The sequence below is a fragment of the Neovison vison genome, chromosome 10, assembly GCF_020171115.1.
Source record: "Neovison vison isolate M4711 chromosome 10, ASM_NN_V1, whole genome shotgun sequence".
In the NCBI taxonomy this organism is placed as follows: Eukaryota; Metazoa; Chordata; class Mammalia; order Carnivora; family Mustelidae; genus Neogale; species Neogale vison.
Genome location: NC_058100.1, coordinates 74,077,785 through 74,095,609, shown reverse-complemented (window position 1 = coordinate 74,095,609; position 17,825 = coordinate 74,077,785).

Sequence of the window (17,825 nt, the reverse complement as noted above, 5' to 3'; positions counted from 1 at the left end):
CTTTCTGGAACAAGGCAGAGTATAAATAAATAAATAAATCCCCAAACACTCCCAAGCCATCTGTTTAGTAATCTGTGCTAGAATTTTGCCAGGATTCTATATTGAGTGGTTTGGTCCGTTGTTTCCAGAAATACCGTCTGTCTCTTTGCGAAAATCAGAACATTCTCTCGTTGCCAACGTCCTCTTCGTTTATCCTGGTTGCTTTTCAGTCTTACCTGCAAGACATTTCATGACTCGGGTGTCTGATTCCTTGGAATCTGGCCTCCAGCCCTCACATGCAGGTGCATGAGCCTGCCTTCTTGTTTTCCTTGGGATACAGTTAAATCTTCATATCCAAGAACATCCTGCACTTGGTTAAAACGACGGCTGAACGGAGGCGCCTACGGTGAACAGCCCTACCTCATCCTTTCCCCTAGTCTCACTCCTCCGAGGCAAACACTTCTACCTCCGTTGTTCTGGGAGTGACTTCCGTATCTCTAAATAATGTGCTTATGCTGCTGTTTCTGGATTTCTCCTTTCTAGACAGCCTCTATTGATTTGCTAACTGGGGAGCGTGGGGATGGAGTTCACATACATCATCCGTACAGCCCTCTGCCCATCCTCTTCCCAACATGGTTAGAGAGCTGTTTTTATTCAGTTCCTCTCAATAAAATGAAAATAAATCTGTTGAGGACCTTTGCTGTCTCAGGTAACATATTTATATCTTATTTCTCATCTCGTCAGCTCTAGCTAGTCTGGACTCGCCATCTTGTAGGCTGAGCCTACCATCACTCCTACCTTTCCCTTGGGCTCTCCTTCCCAACTTCTGTCTTCTGAACATTTCCTTGAAATTCTAATTTTCTAACTGTAGTTAGGTCTTCACGTTTTGCCTATAGGTTGGTTCTAAAAGTTTAAGTTTAATAAATAATGTTTACCTTTGTGACTATGTAAATACCGATTGTGGCCAAGCTGGCAATGTCTTAGAATTACCTTTCCTTTCATTTGTTTTAGTTTATCCTAGAGTTCAACTGCCTGTCTCCTTCTCCTGCGTTCTCCTTGTACTTCTCTTCTTCTCTTCACTTGATATCATCATTTCCTCAAGTTTTGTCTTCCAACGTTTCAGCCTATCGAGGATTCTGTTTATGAAGTCCCCCTTTTCCTCAGGGACCCCGTACACAGGGTTCTCTCTCTTATGCTCAATTTGGGCAAGCTGGTTTTGTTGTTGTTGTTTGTTTGCTTATTTATTTATCTAGTAATCTTTATACCCATTGTGGGGCTCAAACTCACAGCCCTGAGATCAAGAGTCACGTGCTTTTCTGATGAGCCAGGCAGGCGCCCCTGGGTGTGTTGCTTTTCTGTCGCACAGTTGTCCACCAGGGACTTCTTCCTTTCACTGATGCCCTGGCCTGGTCCCATTGTTCTCCCTTCCTTCCTCCTTCCCTCCCTCCCTCCCTTCCTCCTTCTCCTCTTCCCTTCCCTCCCTCTCTTTTCCTCCTTTGTTTATGCTATCATTTTCCCACACCCCATTTTATATCAAAGTAATTTCTTAAGAGGGGGCTTATGGCACATGGATTTTCTGAGTCCCTCCTTTCTGGAAGTGTCTTGGCTCCACCATCACACTTGAATGGTAATTTGGATGGATATAGACTTTGCATTAAATATTATTTTGGGGGGTGGCACCTGGGTGGCTCAGTGGATTAAGCATCTGCCTTCAGCTCAGGTCATGATCTCAGGGTCCTGGGATCAAGCCCCATGTCCAGTTCCCTGCTCAGCGAGTAGTCTGCTTCTCCCTCTGCCTGCCCCTCCCCCTGTTCATGCGCTCTCTCTCTCTCTAATAAATAAATAAATAATGTTTATAAAAATATTTAAAATCGCTTTTTTCACACAATGTTAAAGATATTATTCTAGCCTTAGCTAATGGGAATCCTGAGGCTAGTCTAATTCTTTTTTTTTTTAAGATTTTATTTTTTAAAAAAAGATTTTATTTATTTGATAGGTAGAGATCACAAATAAGCAGAGAGGCAGGCAGAGAGGAGGAAGCACGCTCCCTGCTGAGCAGAGAGCCCGATGCGGGGCTCCATCCCAGGACCTTGGAATCATGACCCTAGCCGAAGGCAGAGGCTTTAACCCACTGAGCCACCCAGGCACCCCTTAAGAGTTTATTTTTAAGTAATCTCTACACTCAATGTGGGGCTCGAACTCACAACCTCGAGATCAAGAGTCACATGCTTCACCAACTTAGCCAGCCACGTGCCCCTGGTTCTTATATTTTTAGAGGTAAACTTTTTCCCCTCTAGGGAATCTTTGAGGATCTTGTGTTTCTCGTTGCTATTTTAAAAGTTCACGACGACAGAGCTTATGGTGTCTCATTCACTCGTGATTCTTGGTGTCCACTTTATACTCAAAAATTCTGCTCTTTGGCTCTGGGGAATTATTTTATTTCTTTATTTTAGAATTTCTTTGTACTTTTGTTCTGGATAGACTTTTATCATAATGATTTTCTAATTCTCTACCTTCCAACACTGTTTACTGAAATATTTATTTTTATAATCCTAACTTTAATTTCTGGTAATCCACAGTATTTTCTTTTCTTTTTCTTTTTTTTTAGAGAGAGTGAGCATGAGGGGCAGGGGAAGAAGAGGAAGGGCAAAAGGAGAGGGAGAGAGGGAATCTCAAGCAGACGCCATACCCAGCAAGGAGCTGGATTCGGGACTCGATCTCATGACCCTGAGATCATGACCTGAACCGAAATCACGAGTCAGACACTCAACCAACTGCACCCCCCAGGCACCCCACTCACACTATTTTCTGGTTGTTTCTTTCATAGCCTCCTGTCCTTGTCTGGGGATGCAACAGCCCTTAAATCTCCCTGAAAATACCTATCAGGTTTGGAAGGTTTTCTTGTGTCTCCTGTGTCAGAAGGGGTTTCTCTTTCTCGTGGAGCATCCTCGCCACCCCTGTGTACTTACCTTTGCTTCCTTTTCACACCAGAGGCTTTGCCAGATGTCTGAGAGTCTTTGTCTTTCCGTGCTGAAGAGCGAGGCTGGACTGGTCGGTTGGCTTCTTATCCTCCGGGGAGGAAGCCTGGGTCACAGGGCGGGGTGGGGGGGACTCCAAGTAACAGAGGTGGAAACCCCTTCTTTGGGGTTGTTGAACCTTCCGGTGGGGATGGATCCCTGGCTGCCCTTCATGTCGCTTAGGGATCTGCCGTTGCCGCGCTGTTGACCAGTCCGCCTCTTTTTAGCCACCGCTGCCAGTCTCCTGCCTCCTCTACGCCGTCCAAGCCCCAGCCTCTCTGAGCCCCACTGTGGCTGTGCTGGGATGGCGTGGGGCCTTCTCAGCCGCCTCCCACTCTGCCTCCCCCTTCATCGGGGACCGCTCTTCTCCATGTCCGTCCCTATATGCCAGTCCCTCTGTGCCAGTTTCCCTTCTGTTCTCGTCCTCATTAAAAGAATGTACTTTTCTTCATTGCTTTATCGTCGGTTTTGTGGGGGGTCACAGGAGGGATGACAAACGTGTGGCTAGTAGTCGGTCTGGAAATAGAAATCTGCACTTCCCTCCTTTTTTGGTTTTGTTTTTATTTATTTTTTGAAGTAACCTCTGCACCCAACGTGGGGCTCGAACCCACGACCCTGAGATCCAGTCAGACGCTGCACTGACTGAGCCAGCCGGGCGCTCCTTCAGTTCCTTCTTCACGGTCTGTGTTCATGTTTTCCAGAGCCTAGGAGAATGCTCCAGATTCAGTTTCGTGCTCATCATTAGTATCTTGACACTTTGGGAACTGGAGCTTCCTGAAACCCCAGGCGCTCCTTCCTTCTGTTTGGCTGCTTTTATCCCAGCTGTCCCTTCACGTCAGATGGGGGCTTCCCCACCCGTCCCACCGCCCTGTCGCCCCCTCACAGACCTCCACACACTCCCATCCGAATGCTCGCTGGTGTCCCTGCCTGTGAATTCTAGGTCCGGCACGTGCGTTGCAGCCGCAGGACCAGCTCTGGCACCGCCTTTGTTGGGCGGTTCTGACCCACAGTCCAGTCCCGGGCAGTCTCCTGCTCCATGGCAGCGCCTCCCCGCCTGTGCTGCCTGCCTGCAGCGGGTCCCGCCTTCCTTAGCCTCCAAGTTCCCACCTGCTTTCATACCTCATTTACATCAAAAGAGGGACACTTTATTTTGTTTTATTTTTATTTTTAAAAATGCTTTATTTATTTGACAGAGAAAGAGAGAGAGAGAGAGAGAGCGTGAGCCAGAGGCAGAGGCAGAGGCAGAAGCAGACTCCTTGCTGAGCAGGGAGCCTGACACAGAACTCGATCTCAGGACCCGAGAACAGGACCTGAGCCAAAGGCAGATGCTTAACCAACTGAGCCACACAGATGCCCCAAAAGAGGAACACTTTTCTTTTTTTTTTTTAATATTCTATTTATTTGACAGAGAGAGACACAGCGAGAAAGGGAACACAAGCAGGGGGAGAGGGAGAAGCAGGCTTCCTGCTGAGCAGGGAGACCAACGCAGGGCTCAATCCCAGGACCTGGCATCATGACCCAAGCTGAAGGCAGACGCTTAATGACTGACCCACCCAGGTGCCGCAAAGAGGGACACTTTAAAGCAATTGGTGTCACGTCTGCAGAGGGCTATTTGGCATCAGCCATCAACACTTATGACTGTACCTGACCCCTGACCTGTGATCCCATCATCCTCGTCATCTTCGTACTTCGAGAAGGCTCTCCCGCAGATAGAGGTGTTCTTCTGCAAAATGACCCCTGTCCAAAGTTATTGGTTGCAGCATGTTTATGCAGGCAGAAGATCCCTAGAATGACTAAGTAGGGACAGAAATGAGATACCTTCATATCATGGAATATTATGTCATCATAAAAAAATGAGAAAACTATATATTGATAGGAAAAGTATCAAAGATATACATAGTAAAAACCGGGCAATGCAGAGTCAGTGGCTAACATTAGTGTAACATTTGTGAAATGGGGAGAAGGTAAGATGTGTTTATCTTGTCTACGCATAAAGTCCCTGGAAGTTTCCAGCAATATTCACTGACTCGAAGAAGAAAGCTAGCTGGGGGGGATGGGCGGAAAGGAACATTTTCACTATATACTCTCTTGGACTTTTCAAATTACGGAGCACATGAATATGTTGTCTATTGAAAATAAATAAATAAAATTTAAAACTCCACCTTTGTATAATTTCAATCTAGTTTTTCAAAAAGCACGCACAGAGGCACCTGGCTGTCTCAGTACGAGGAGCACATGACCCTTGATCTCACTCACGGTCATGAGTTTGGGTCCCATGTTGGGTGCAGAGATGACTTAAAAATAAAATCTTTAAAAAAACCAAAAAAGCAAAAAGTAAAAAGCATGCATATTATACTAAATTATTATAAAATGGGGCACCTGTGTGACTCAGTCAGTAAAATGTCTGCCTTTGGCTCAGGTACATCTCAGGGTCGTGGGATCGAGCCCCACATTGGGCTCTTTGCTTAGTGGGGAGTCTGCTTCTCCTTCTCCCTCTGCCTGCTGCTCCCCCTGCTTGTGCTCTCTCTCTGTCAAATAAATAAATAATCTTTTTTAAAAAAATAAATTACTATAAAATAACTTGTATGTTAATATGTATTCTCTGAATTCAGAAGATGTTCTAATATAACATAATCTTTTAGTATGAAATACACAATCTCACTCTATTAAAATGCCTGTATGGGGGCACCTGGGTGGCTCAGCGAGTTGGGCCTCTGCCTTCAGCTAAGGTCATGATCCCAGCGTCCTGGGATCCAGCCCCACATTGGGCTCTGCTCAGTGGAGAGCCTGCTTCCCCCTCTGTCTCTGCCTGCCTCTCTGCCCACCTGTGATCTCTGTCTTTCAAATAAATAAATAAAATCTTTAAAAAAAATGTCCATATGTTACATGTCTTATTGATCATATATATCCTCTTCTTAAATTTCTTTTTATATAAAAGAATCTGAAGGGAAAACATCAAAATGTTAACAGTGGTTATTTCTGGGTAATTGGCATCCGAGTGATTTTAATTTCCTTCTTTCTCCTTTTGCTATTTCTCCCCCAATTTTTTATGATAAAGATATATGGCCTCCAATAATCAGGAAAAAGTCCTGTCCGTTCCTCCTCCGCACTGTTGGCAGGATAAAGCTTGGTCCCTTCCACAGGCCTCTCAAGGCCCCTGCCTGCATTTCTACCCTCCTCTGTTGTTCTCCATCCCTCCCGGACATCCCCCACCCCACCCCAGAGGATTTGTGACCCCTGAGCAAGTCCCCTGGCTGTTGTCCCTGTCCTTCAGTAACACGACCCAGCCTGTCCAGCTCAAATGTCCGTGCTCCCAGATAGAATCAGGGGCGCCCTCCTCCGTGCCCCGGTAACCCACTGTCTCCTCTGCACTGAGTTCCGCAAGTGTGTGGCCTTTGTCTTGAGTCACTGTTCTTCCAGGTGTAGGCCAGCCCCTGACTCACCGAGAAAGCCAGGAAGGTGTGGGCCTCCCAGGGAGGCCCTCGTGCTCCCTCCACCTTCTGCGCGGCAGAGGCCCCAGGAGAGTTACCGCTGGCTGCAGTCCCCACTTCGCTTTGGTGTGTCCTTTCTGTGTATCAGAGCTTCTGGGGTGTGAACTCAGTGTTCTGCCTGACCTGGCTGCTGTCCTAGCTCTCGAAGCAGTGTCCTCGGATAGGGCGGTGTCTTCCCTGCCTGCGGTGGGTGCTGGACCAACCCGTGGTGGTCCGATGTGAGGAGAGGACCCTCCCAGGATGGCGGGTCTGCAGGAGGCAGGGGAGGCCCTTTTCTCATGTCCTTGGAGCAAGTCCGGCTGGGAGATGAGGGGACATTTAGGGCAGAGATTTGCACACCACCCTTCCGCCCACCCCACTCCAGGAGCCTTCCAGTCTTCCTGCCCTCCCCATCCTGGAGGGACACTGGCCAGAGGGGAGGAGATGGGAGCAGGAGGAGTGAGTGGAGCAGGGCCCCACTGTCCATCTCTTTGCCCGGAGGACTGGAGTCTTCTGGCCATTTTGCAGATTCCTGCAGAAAAAAGCTGCTGCCAGACAATTTGGCTTATTCCCGGTTTCCCAGCGTGGACAGACCCAGTGGTTCACCAATGGCCCCCCGGTGCCCCCATCTCTCACCAAGCCCCGCCCCCAGTTCACAGGGGAGCTGAACTTGAAAGAAATGGCAGAGGTCAAGTTCCTTTCCCAACCATTTATGCCCTGACTTAAGGGATATTCTCATAGACTCTCCCCTAATCCGGACAGTAGTGAGGGTCTCAGGCTGGGACTCATCCTCTTGGGAAATCTTGGGGAAAACCCTGTGACGACAGAACCAGGGCTAAATAAGCCTAGATGCGGCAAGCACACACCCTGGGCAGACAAGGGCACTTACCTATGAAGCCCAGTGTTCAAAATCCTTCCATTAATAAGCACTACTGGCTAATATTTACCTAGAGCTTAATATGCGCCAGATATGTTCTGAGTGTTTTCCCCGTGTTAAGGAAGTGGGCACGTTGATGACAACTCTGGTTTTGCACACAAGGAAACTGAGACACAGAGAGGCAAAGCAGGTGGCCCCGGTTGCTTGGCTAGTGGATGGGCTAGCCAGGATTGGAACCCTTCTGCTCCAGAGGCTGTGCCCCTAACCACAAGACTAAACTGACCGGGGAGAGACCGTCATCCAAGCTGACTGTGTCTGTCATTTGCAGCTTCTCGTGAAGGGCTCATGTTCCCGGGGAGGGCTTGGGTCTGCCTAGTTCACGCCTGGCCGTGAATTGGCTTAGCAGGTCCGTCTCCAGGAAGGACCTGGCTACCAGCCGGAGGGTGGCGGGGAGGAGAGGGGAACAGTGAGTCTCCCACCTCAGCAGGGACAGCAGCAGGGAAACAAGACAAGGAAGGGCTCATGCTGACTCCTCAGAGCCCACGCTTTCAGTGTGACCCCCTGAAGTGGAGTGAAGGGGCTTGAGAATGGACAGACAGGGGAGCGGATGGAGAGCTGGCAACGGCCCTCCAGGTCTGACTGGGGCTTCGGAGTCCGACCGGCCATAGTCCGAGCCCTGACCGTCCCACGATGCCCCAGGCCACTCTATGGGAGTCCAGAGGCACAATTCTGAATTCCAACCCCCCACACGCAACACCGCTTTTGGCTTCCCAGTGGAATGGAGTGGGTCTGAGCCAGCTGGACGCTGGATGCCGGATGCTGCAGGAGCCTTCTGTTGGCATCGCCTAAAAACCTAGAATAAGCTTCTGCCACTGCACACCCACGGCTGCCCATTCTGTGCCTACAGCGCCCTCCCTGGGCCACCAAGTGATGTGGGGAGGTGACCCAGATGAACCTCATCTGGCCTGTGAGGAATTGAGGTGGGGGACGTTGTCACTTGCCCAGGATACAAACCCAGATGGTGCACACACCAAGGGTGACACTCCTTCCGCTAACCCACAGCGGCACCCCAGGGCTCCCAGCCTGTGCTGTAGCTCTGCAGCCTTCCCAGGGTCCCCGAGCTTCAGGAGTTCCTTGCCTTCCAGACAGCCTGGGCACTGCTTCCCAAACCTCTATGTGCTTCAGAATTGCCTGAGGAATATGTTTTAGATGCAGGGCCCCAGAGTTGACCCCCAGAGCTTCTGACTCTGGAGGTCTGGGTTGGGGCTCAGGACTCTGAATTCTTAGCAAAGCCCAAATAATTCTAAGGCGGGAGGTTCCTGCTTGCACCCAGCTCTGAGAAACCCGTACCCTTTGCCATCTCAGGTTCTCTGAGGGGTCTGTGCCAAGCTTCTTCCCATGGCAGGGGTCCACAAACATTCCAGGGATGAGCAAGGACCCCTTTATCCCTGATTCTGTTACACAGATTCCTCTTGTGGGTTTAAAATGTTACAAAGGGCAACAGGAGACTTTTCTAGACTGCAGATTGGCTGTCTTCTTAGGTTCCAGGCTGCCTTTCCTGGGTTTCATTGCTCAGGTAAGGGACAAGCAAGGTGAGAGGGCCACCCTTTGAGGTCCTGGCAGGGGCTTGGAGCTGCACCCATGTTTTCAGACCAGGTTGGGGGGCCGTTTGGCTAAAGTCATAGAATGGAGCCCAGACCCCAAGGCAATGTTTCTCAGCCTGTGGTCCAGCTGCTTCAGAACCACCTGTGTTATTTGTCAAAAATGCAAATTCCTGCCACCCACTCTTGCTTTATTGAATGAGAATGGGGAACGGTGGGGGGGTGGGTAGTGTGGGGACAGGACCCAGAAAGCTGCATTCTTAGCTAGCGCGCAGTCTATTCTTACGCTTGTGAATGTTTGGGAAACCCTGCTATAGAACATGGACTTAGCAGTGTCAGAGACATGGGTTCGAATCTCAGCTGAGCCAAGAAATAGCTGTGTGTGTGTGTGTGTGGTCTGGAACTAACTTTTGTGAGACTCCATTTCCTCATCTATAAGAAGTGGGTTATGGGGGGGCGCCTGGGTGGCTCAGTGGGTTAAAGCCTCTGCCTTCAGCTCAGGTCATGATCCCAGGGTCCTGGGATGGAGCCCCAAGTTGGGATCTCTGTTGAGCGGGGAGTCTGCTTTCTCCTCTCTCTCTGCCTGCCTCTCTGCCCACCTGTAATCTCTCTGTCAAATAAATAAACAAAATCTTTTAAAAAAAGAAGAAGAAGATGTGGGTTACTATGTCTACCATTGCTTTTTTTTTTTTTTTAAGATTTTATTTATTTGTTAGAGAGAGAGAGAGAGCACTAGCAGGGGGAGCGGCCCACAGAGGGAAGGGGAGAAGCAGGCTCCCCATGGAGCAGGGAGCCCGATGCAGGACTCAATTACTCCCTGGACCCTGGGATCATGACCGGAGCCGAAGGCCGACTCTTCATTGACTGAGACCCCCAGGCACCCCTGCCCATTGGTCTTGCTGTAAGGATTCAATCAGACCCTGAGAGAACACGGCAACCCAGCTGCTGGCACCGAGGGACGTGTCTGGAGGCACACCCGGCCTGGGGGTAGAGAGAGGGATGCATGAATAAATGCCTTCCCTGGGAGTGGACAACCAGCATTACTCATCCTCCACAAACCCTCAGCTGCTTTGACACCTTCCTGACCTTGCACTTCCTGTGGGGTGAGCTCAGTGGGGGCTTTCAAAGGTGTCTAGATGGGTTCCCATCTGCAGGTGTGGGAACTCCAAGTTGGAATCAGGTGACATAAACTAAATGATCGTCCAATTTGGCTCCCCCTGGCCGAGCTCTCTGTCCGCCTCCACCCTCCCACCCCGCTTCCCCTCCACGTGACATTTCCAACCCCTTGCTCTGTGGGACAAAGACCTCTTGGCAAACGGCAGGTGGGCCAGGAGACGGGTGTCATCCCGTCTTCCTTGCCTCGCCTCCCCCAGTCTGGCCGATCCAAAGAAATGCCAACGCTTTCGAGAAGCTTCAGTCATTCATAACGGGTCAGTTCCCTCCGGAAATGTTCCCCAGCTCTGCTGAATGCCTGCCAGGCGACTTGGTGACGTCCAGCTCTCAGCCCACACAATGGGCACGGGCAGAACAATGTGGACTAGGAAAAACATCCCGCCTGTCCTTAGGCTCACATCCTCCTGGGGACCCCACCCCATGCCCACCCCAGAGCTCCCAGAGCTAGTTTTGGGGGGGGTCGGGGAGGAGAAGGAGGGGTGCAGAGAGGGGCCCAGAGCAGCTGTGGATGAGGGAAGGTGAGGAGCGGCTGCATTCTGAACCAGCTGGGCAAGTCAGATTAGAAGTCAAATCTGCTTATTCTGGCTCCCTTGCCGGGGCTAGAGGCCAAGGGCTCCACAGCTCGGGGCCGGAATGAATTAAAGTCCTAGCAGGCAAACAAAGCAGTTCAGGTGTACCTGGTGGGAGGCCTTGCTGTGTCATTTAACTAACCCTGTGCTCAAGGTGTTAAACCTCCTCAGGCCTCAGTTTCCACATCCGCGGAATGGGGTCATTGTGCCTGCCCTGTCTACCTCATAGGATGATTTCAGAGCAAAATGGTCTGCTGTGCATGAAAGTACCACCATTGTTGCCAAGGGACTACCTGGTCACCCACGGGCACCATGACCCCAATAAAGCAGTTGCGGTGGGGGTGGCATCCTGGGGGCAATCACACTGAAGACCACCCAGGGAACTGAGGATCTGAACCCTGGGAAGAGACCTGGCAGACACTGGGAACCTGAGTACAGAACACAGGCTGGGAGGGGCGCTGGGTGGCTCAGTCAGTTAAGAGGTTAAGTGTCTGCCTTTGGCCTTGATCATGATCCCCGCATCCGTCTGGGTTCTCTGCTCAGTGGGGAGTCTGCTTCTCCCTCTCCCTCTGCCTCTCCCTGCTCTTGATCTCTCGCTCTCTCTCCCTCTCAAATCAATAAAAAAGAATCTTAAAAAGAAAAGAATGCAGGCTGTTAGACTTTCCAGATAGTCGGGCTTGGGGGAGGACTGATGAGAGGTGGAGTGTCGGAGGACTTACCTAGAGGTCACATTTCCATACTAAGCTCTCTTTTTACTCAGGTTGTGCATATTTGGGTGGCTTTTCGGGCAATGGAGCTTATGAGGGGCTGAAAACCCCTGATGCCCTTGCAATGGGCACAACCTTACTTGATGCCAACAGAACCGAGAACATAAAGAGTGGTCACGGAGTTGATTAAGGAGGGCTTCGTAGGGGCACCTGGGTGGCTCAGTGGGTTAAGCCTCTGCCTTCGGCTCAGGTCATGATCCCAGGGTCCTGGGATTGAGCCCCGGATCAGGCTCTCGGCTTGGCAGGGAACCTGCTTCCCTTCTTCTCTCTCTGCCTGCCTCTCTACCTACTTGTGATCTCTGTCTGTCAAATAAATAAATAAAATCTTAAAAAAAAAAAAAAAAGGAGGGCTTCCTGGAGGAAGAGAGTTTGAGGCAAGCTTGAAAGGAGGAGAGGGAAATGACTCCTACAAAACACTAAAGTGGAAACAGAGAGGTCGGTGTAAAATCTGGAGAAGGGAGGGCCCTGCAAGGCATCCGGGACCCCCCTTCAGGACAGGAACAGGGGCACTGAGTGCCAGCAAGGGGAAGGCACGTGCTCAAGGCCCAGTGAGTCTGACTCAGCTGGAGCTACTGAGGGAGGTGGAAGAATTAGTCCAGGCAGAGGAAACATGGACAGATACACTTTGGGGGTGCAAAGACTTGGCAGAGGAAGTGTCTCAGGGCATGATGGGTCCTTGGTCTAGCAGCAGAGCACAAAGCATGCTGTGGGCGATGGGATACAAGCCGGAGAAGGAAGATCAGAGCTGGGGCACAAAGGGCTCGGGTTGCAGGAACCTTGCAGGAGAAGCGACAGTAGGACACTCAATGGCATGTTGGAGCTCAACGGCGGCCAAGTTCCTCTAAGCATCCTGAGGGTGGGGGTGGAGGGAGTAGGGTCTGGAAACACCTAGAAACAAGACTGGCTTTACCTTGTGACTGTGAATGGGCACTTACGCCGCCTAAAGAGGTCCTGTCTCAAGGCAGGGGTAGCGTGGGGCATGCTCCCTGCTGCAGGGAAGGGCAGGTGGTTGGACTGGGGAAGAGGGGGTTCCAGCAGTTTCCTGATGTATCAGGTGCTTCATTTTTATGTAAATTCATTTTTCTTCACCTCCAGAGCTGAACTGAGGGTACAGGTACAACTCACTTTCGGAGGCTTGCAAAACTCACCAATACTGCAGAGGCTGAGGAAGGGGAGGGAGGGAGGCTTACCCCCCCCCCACCCCAGGCGCTCACACCCTTTGGGCTTATCACGGGGCATCTGTGAGGTCCAGATAACTAAGCTCACTTCAAGCCATTACTATAATTTATGCAATCGGCTTATCTTTCCCTGACCAGATGGGAGTTCCTTGGGAGAGCGCCCTGTTTACTTATTTCCAAATCTTCAGTGTTTCACAGACTTGCTAGGGCCAAGGAGATTTTTAATAACTGTCTGTTAAAGTAAAGAACATTTAGGTAGTTTGTTAAGCTTATAGCACTTTGCGTAACATGGAAACTGTCAGGATACCGGATGTGGGAATTCGCAAACTCTGACGGCAGTTTGGGAGGACGGATACTCCCTACGGACAGAAGGGGGTTTGTTCATTCCTGAGCCCCCACACAGCCTTTCTTTCCTAGTGAGAACCCTTTGGCCTCTGGTCACAGCACCAGCAGTGAAAACGATGGGGGGGTGGTTGATCCCTGCGGCCATCCACCATCTAAATGGGACGCAGATAAGGACACTAACGCTTACGCTGAGCTTTCTATGTGGCCCATACCTTCTGAGTGCTTTCCATGTGCTAACTCATTTCATCTCCACAGTATTCCTACGATCAGCCTATTTTACAGGTGGGGAAACTGAGGCCCAGAGCAGCCACATGATGTGGTCCCACAGCCAGGAAGTGAGGGAGCAGGATCAAGAGCCGCCCCGCTCTTGACCTCCACGCCGCACCACTCCCTTGCTCATCTGTCCCAGCCTTTCCCACCGTCTTGAACAATGAGCTGGGCAGTCAACTCCATCACCCAGGGGGGCTCTCGGCCAGAAGTGCATAGTCACGGTGGCTGAGGATAACCTCTCAAGGCAGGTGCCCACAGCAGGAAATGGTTCTGGCCCCTAACCCCTGGGCCTACCCCCTCTTCCCCAAGGCCACGCTCCCACTCATCAGCTCCGGCTTCTGGAATCCCAGGTCTGGTTATTATCCATACTCCAGGGTCACTCCCTGCTCTGGAAAGGCCAATTGTCTTATTATGAAGTGAGTGACTTCATGGGGAGAGTGGCCCAGCCTCCTGGAATCCAGGCGGGAAGGGGGTTCACACACCAGCACCACCGTGTGCCACGTTTTCCTCAGCTGCTCTGAGCCCTGCTTCTCACCTGTGGGCCATCCCATGCTGCCCTGCCTGGCAAAGTAGAGACCCAAGGAATACGGTCAGACCAGGTACAGATCTGGCCGACTGAAGATGGCACCGTCCTTTGCAAGCAGGTGAGACTTGGCAGAGCTGGAATGCGCCCTGGGATTCCCAAGAGGTGCTCCCAGGCCTCTGCTTCTGCGCTTCTAGGGACAGAGCACTCACAAGCTCAGAAGGCAGCAGACCCACTCTGAGACACCTTGACCCAGTGCTTTGATTGTGAACTCTCTTCCATAATGACTTCCGCAGCTACATTTAAATCCCAAAACGCTGGGCTGAGGATGTCTTCTAAAAGTCTTGCAAAATCTTTTAGGTAGAATGTGCTTAATATATTCTTACAAATGATCGAGATCTTATCAAGGGTCAATAAAGCAAGCAAAGAAAAAGTGCCCAGTTTTAATGCCAGGACTGGGATCCCTGGGGGAGGGAGGGAGCTGGAATTCTTGCTCTTAGAGAAGGGTGTGGGCATGGGTAGGGTCTTGATGCTTCCACATTATGAGCATGAGGTGCCTGACCCCTTGCAGGCACTTGTTCGTGAATCCTCGAAATCCCGCAAAAAAGGGTGTTGCTGCTTCCTCTGTTTTACAGAGAAGGAAACTGAGGCACAGAGAGGTTGAGTAACATGCCCAAGGTGACCCAGCTTGCAGGGAGCAGATGTGGGATTTGAATCCATGTCCACATATTTTGGAGCTCTGGGTGTGCAAGAGTCCTCCTCAAGAACCCCAGAACCCAGCTGACCCCTCCTCCAGGGAAAACGTGGATGGCATAAAAGGTTTTGTTGTCTCTGAAATGTTAACGGAAAAAAAGAAAAAAGAAAAAAAGAACTCGGTAAATTTTAAAAGAATGACTAAAAGACAACTCCCTTTCCCCCAAGTAACTGAGATCTCATGAGAGGAAGCCAAGACCACATCCTAACTGACTCTGAGACTCCGAGCTCCCCCAAGTAGGGTCTAAGTCAGGGTCAAGTTTGTATCCCTGGTACTGGAAACAGTCTGGCACGGAGTCAGGAGCCCTCAGATGAATAATGAATGAGGGAAGGAGGGAGGAGGAGTCAGGAAGACGAGGACAGGGCTGGAAGCTCCAAGCAGGGAGGAGTGCTGACTGCAGCCAGTCAGGAGGGCAGAGCCACACCCCTGCCTGCCCCTACAGCCACCGCCAGGCCATGGCCCCCCCATGTCTGTGTTGGCGTCACCAGAAAACCCATGAGGGCAAGAGACAGGATGACATTTGGCACCCGGAGAATTCACAAGGGTCGGAGGCTTGGGGAGTCTGCAAAATCTCCCTTAGGGAGGAGGCTGGGTCTGATGGCTGCTCCCCAGGTTTAAGGGCCCCCCATGAAAAGGAAGGAGGGGAGAGGCAGAAAGAGGGGGTGGTAGAGAAAGGGGAGAGAGAGGTACAAAGGAGGGAGGGAGGGGGAGGAGAAATGGCTGATGGGCGGGGAAGCTGGCCTCTGCCCGGTCCTTCTGCCCCTGGGAGGGCAGCATCAGAAAGGACAGCAGCCAGAGCGCTGGAGCAGAGCACAGGCCCCGGGGTCCTACGCTGCCCCTTCGGTTGGTGGATGGTGGGAGGTCCAGAGGGTCCAGAGGAGGGGCTGGGGGAGGGCAGGGGGTGTGTGGTGGGGACAGGGGACAGTGGCTATCAGCTAATTCTCTGGTGCCCGTGGTCACCTATGCCTGTAGGTGATGGGGTGGGGCCAAGGGTGCTGCCCGCAGTCCCCAGGATCCCAGAAGTGGATCTCCGTGCAGACAAGTGAGCTGAAGCGCCCGCACTAGCCGCCCACATCTGCCTGGGAGGCAGGTGGTGTAGCACAGAGCCTGTGGCTGCACAGGTGCACAGACCTGGGTTCAAATTCTGACCGGCCCCCTTAGCTCAGTGTGGCCAGGCTCACCCCCAAACCCCAGCCGCCTCACCCTGGGGATGTGATGGCCATCCCCACCTCACAGCAGCCCGCATGAGAGAGGCTCCTCCTCCCTCCTCCCTTGGGTCTGGGTTTGTCCTGAAGGGTGTGGATGTCCTTCCCCTCCCCCTCTCACAGCCTTCCTCCTGGGGCCTCTCTGAGCCTCGGAAAACAGAGATCTGTGACTTCCCATCCAAAGTGAAACTCAGAGCTTCCCCCGTTCATGGCCCACAAGACCCCACATGAGTGGCTCACAAGCCTGGCTCCACGTTAGGGTCATCTGGGGAGACTTTTCAGGCTGCTGATGCTTGGCCCCACACCAGTGGGTCTGGGCGAATGGATCCGAGCCAGACCTGGGCATCGGTCCTTCCTAACCTCACCAGCTTGCCCAGCCTCTGTGACCCAGCCTGCCTCCTCCTTGTGCGCACACACACACACACACACACACACACGCATGCATGCACGCCCTTCAGAGCCTTTGCTGGAAGGCTCTGTCCTTGGGGGTCCACATGACTCCCTGCCACTACTCACTGCTCCCCCTGATCTTATCAGAGAGCCCCCAACCTCTCTCCCGACCCTGCTTCATTTGGCTTTATCACACCGCTGACCCCTTGATGGGCTGTATGTTTATTCTGGTGACATCTCTCTAAGCTCTAGGACACCAGGGACGTGCTAGTTTATTCAGTGTCCCCTCCTCAGGGCCCAACGCAGTACCTGGCACCCAATGGCTGCTTGACCGAAATCTGTGTAAAGAAAGTCCACCTGCGCCCCAGGCCTGAGCTCCTGGAAGGGGAAGGCGGACGCATCTGGGCATCCTGGCGTCCGGCATAGGACCAGTCAGTCTGGGGCCAATTCATGGTGCTGGTGGTTTGCTCTGGAAACAGAAGGGCTGGTGGAATGCCGTGGAGCATCAAGACCAGAAGGAGGGGTCCAAGCGGATGGAGGTGGGAAAATGGGCCGCAAGGCACTGAGCTGCTTCCAGGAAGAAAAGGAGGAGGAGATATGGCCGAAGTGTTGACCACTTAGTTGGCCTGGGCAGCTGACAGGTGAGGGAAGTGGTGGCCAGGGGGGCAACAGCCTGACCACTGGACCATGCAGTAGGGGCGGGAGGACAGGGAGCTTACAGGAAGGGAAGGGTGGGGCAGGGGTGAGTCAGACCCAGCCCCCACCCTGACCCCTGTAGCCGATATCCATGAGCCTCTTTTGTCAGGCAGCTGTGCGGCTATTGCAAACCACCAATGTCCCCGGCCAAGGCCAAGGCCAAGTGGGTGTGGTGAAGTGAAAGGCCAATTGGGACCATGCGCATCCCTGACCAACCCCAGGAGCAGATGGCACCAGGGGGGCCAGCAGGAGATAGGAAAGACTCCTCAAGGCGTGCTTTTGCCCAGGGCTCCAGCAAAATGGGCAGGTTCCTGCCTGTGAGAGCCATAAGGCTTAAGGACATGATGGTGGTGGTGCCCAGGGAACATGGGGCTCCAGGACCTGGGCTGTGTTGTTTAGTCTGGTCACCGGAACCCTGGGGCCAGCCCTTGAAGCCCGTCTGCCCCTGCAACTCATAACCAGAGTCACTGGGGCCTCCAGCCTCCTCCTGAACTACTTCTCAGCTGAAAGGTTTTGAGCACTAACTATATACAAGGCTTGGGTGCCCCAGGCTTTTCCAGGGCAGCTCTGGCTGCCTTGCTGCCTCCACAGAGACCTCCAACATCCCCCCAGCCAGGTGAGTCTCCACACCTGTTCTTAAAGGGACAGGCACCTGGATGAACTGGCAGCGCCACTGCCTGCAACACAGTGGGGACCCAGTGTCGATCTCTCTCCTGGAGGCCCCGCAAAGCAGCCTCTGCCCCCAGCTCCTTCCTGTGTGGTTTTCCTGGCTCTCAGGGCCCGGTTCTCCACTCCCCCTTGTTTTGGCTCCTTCCCCTCCTGCAAGACCAGCGCTGGCAGGGCAAACAGACCTGGGATTCTTGTTTGCTACAGGACTCTGGGGGAGGTCATTCACACTCACTGTCCTCACCCACAGTGGGGAGAGAAGTGGGCTGTTGTGCGGGGTCAATGCGATGATCCCCCACCACGCCCGGCACGTAGGAGGGAGCCTCGCAGACCTCAGGTCTGTCC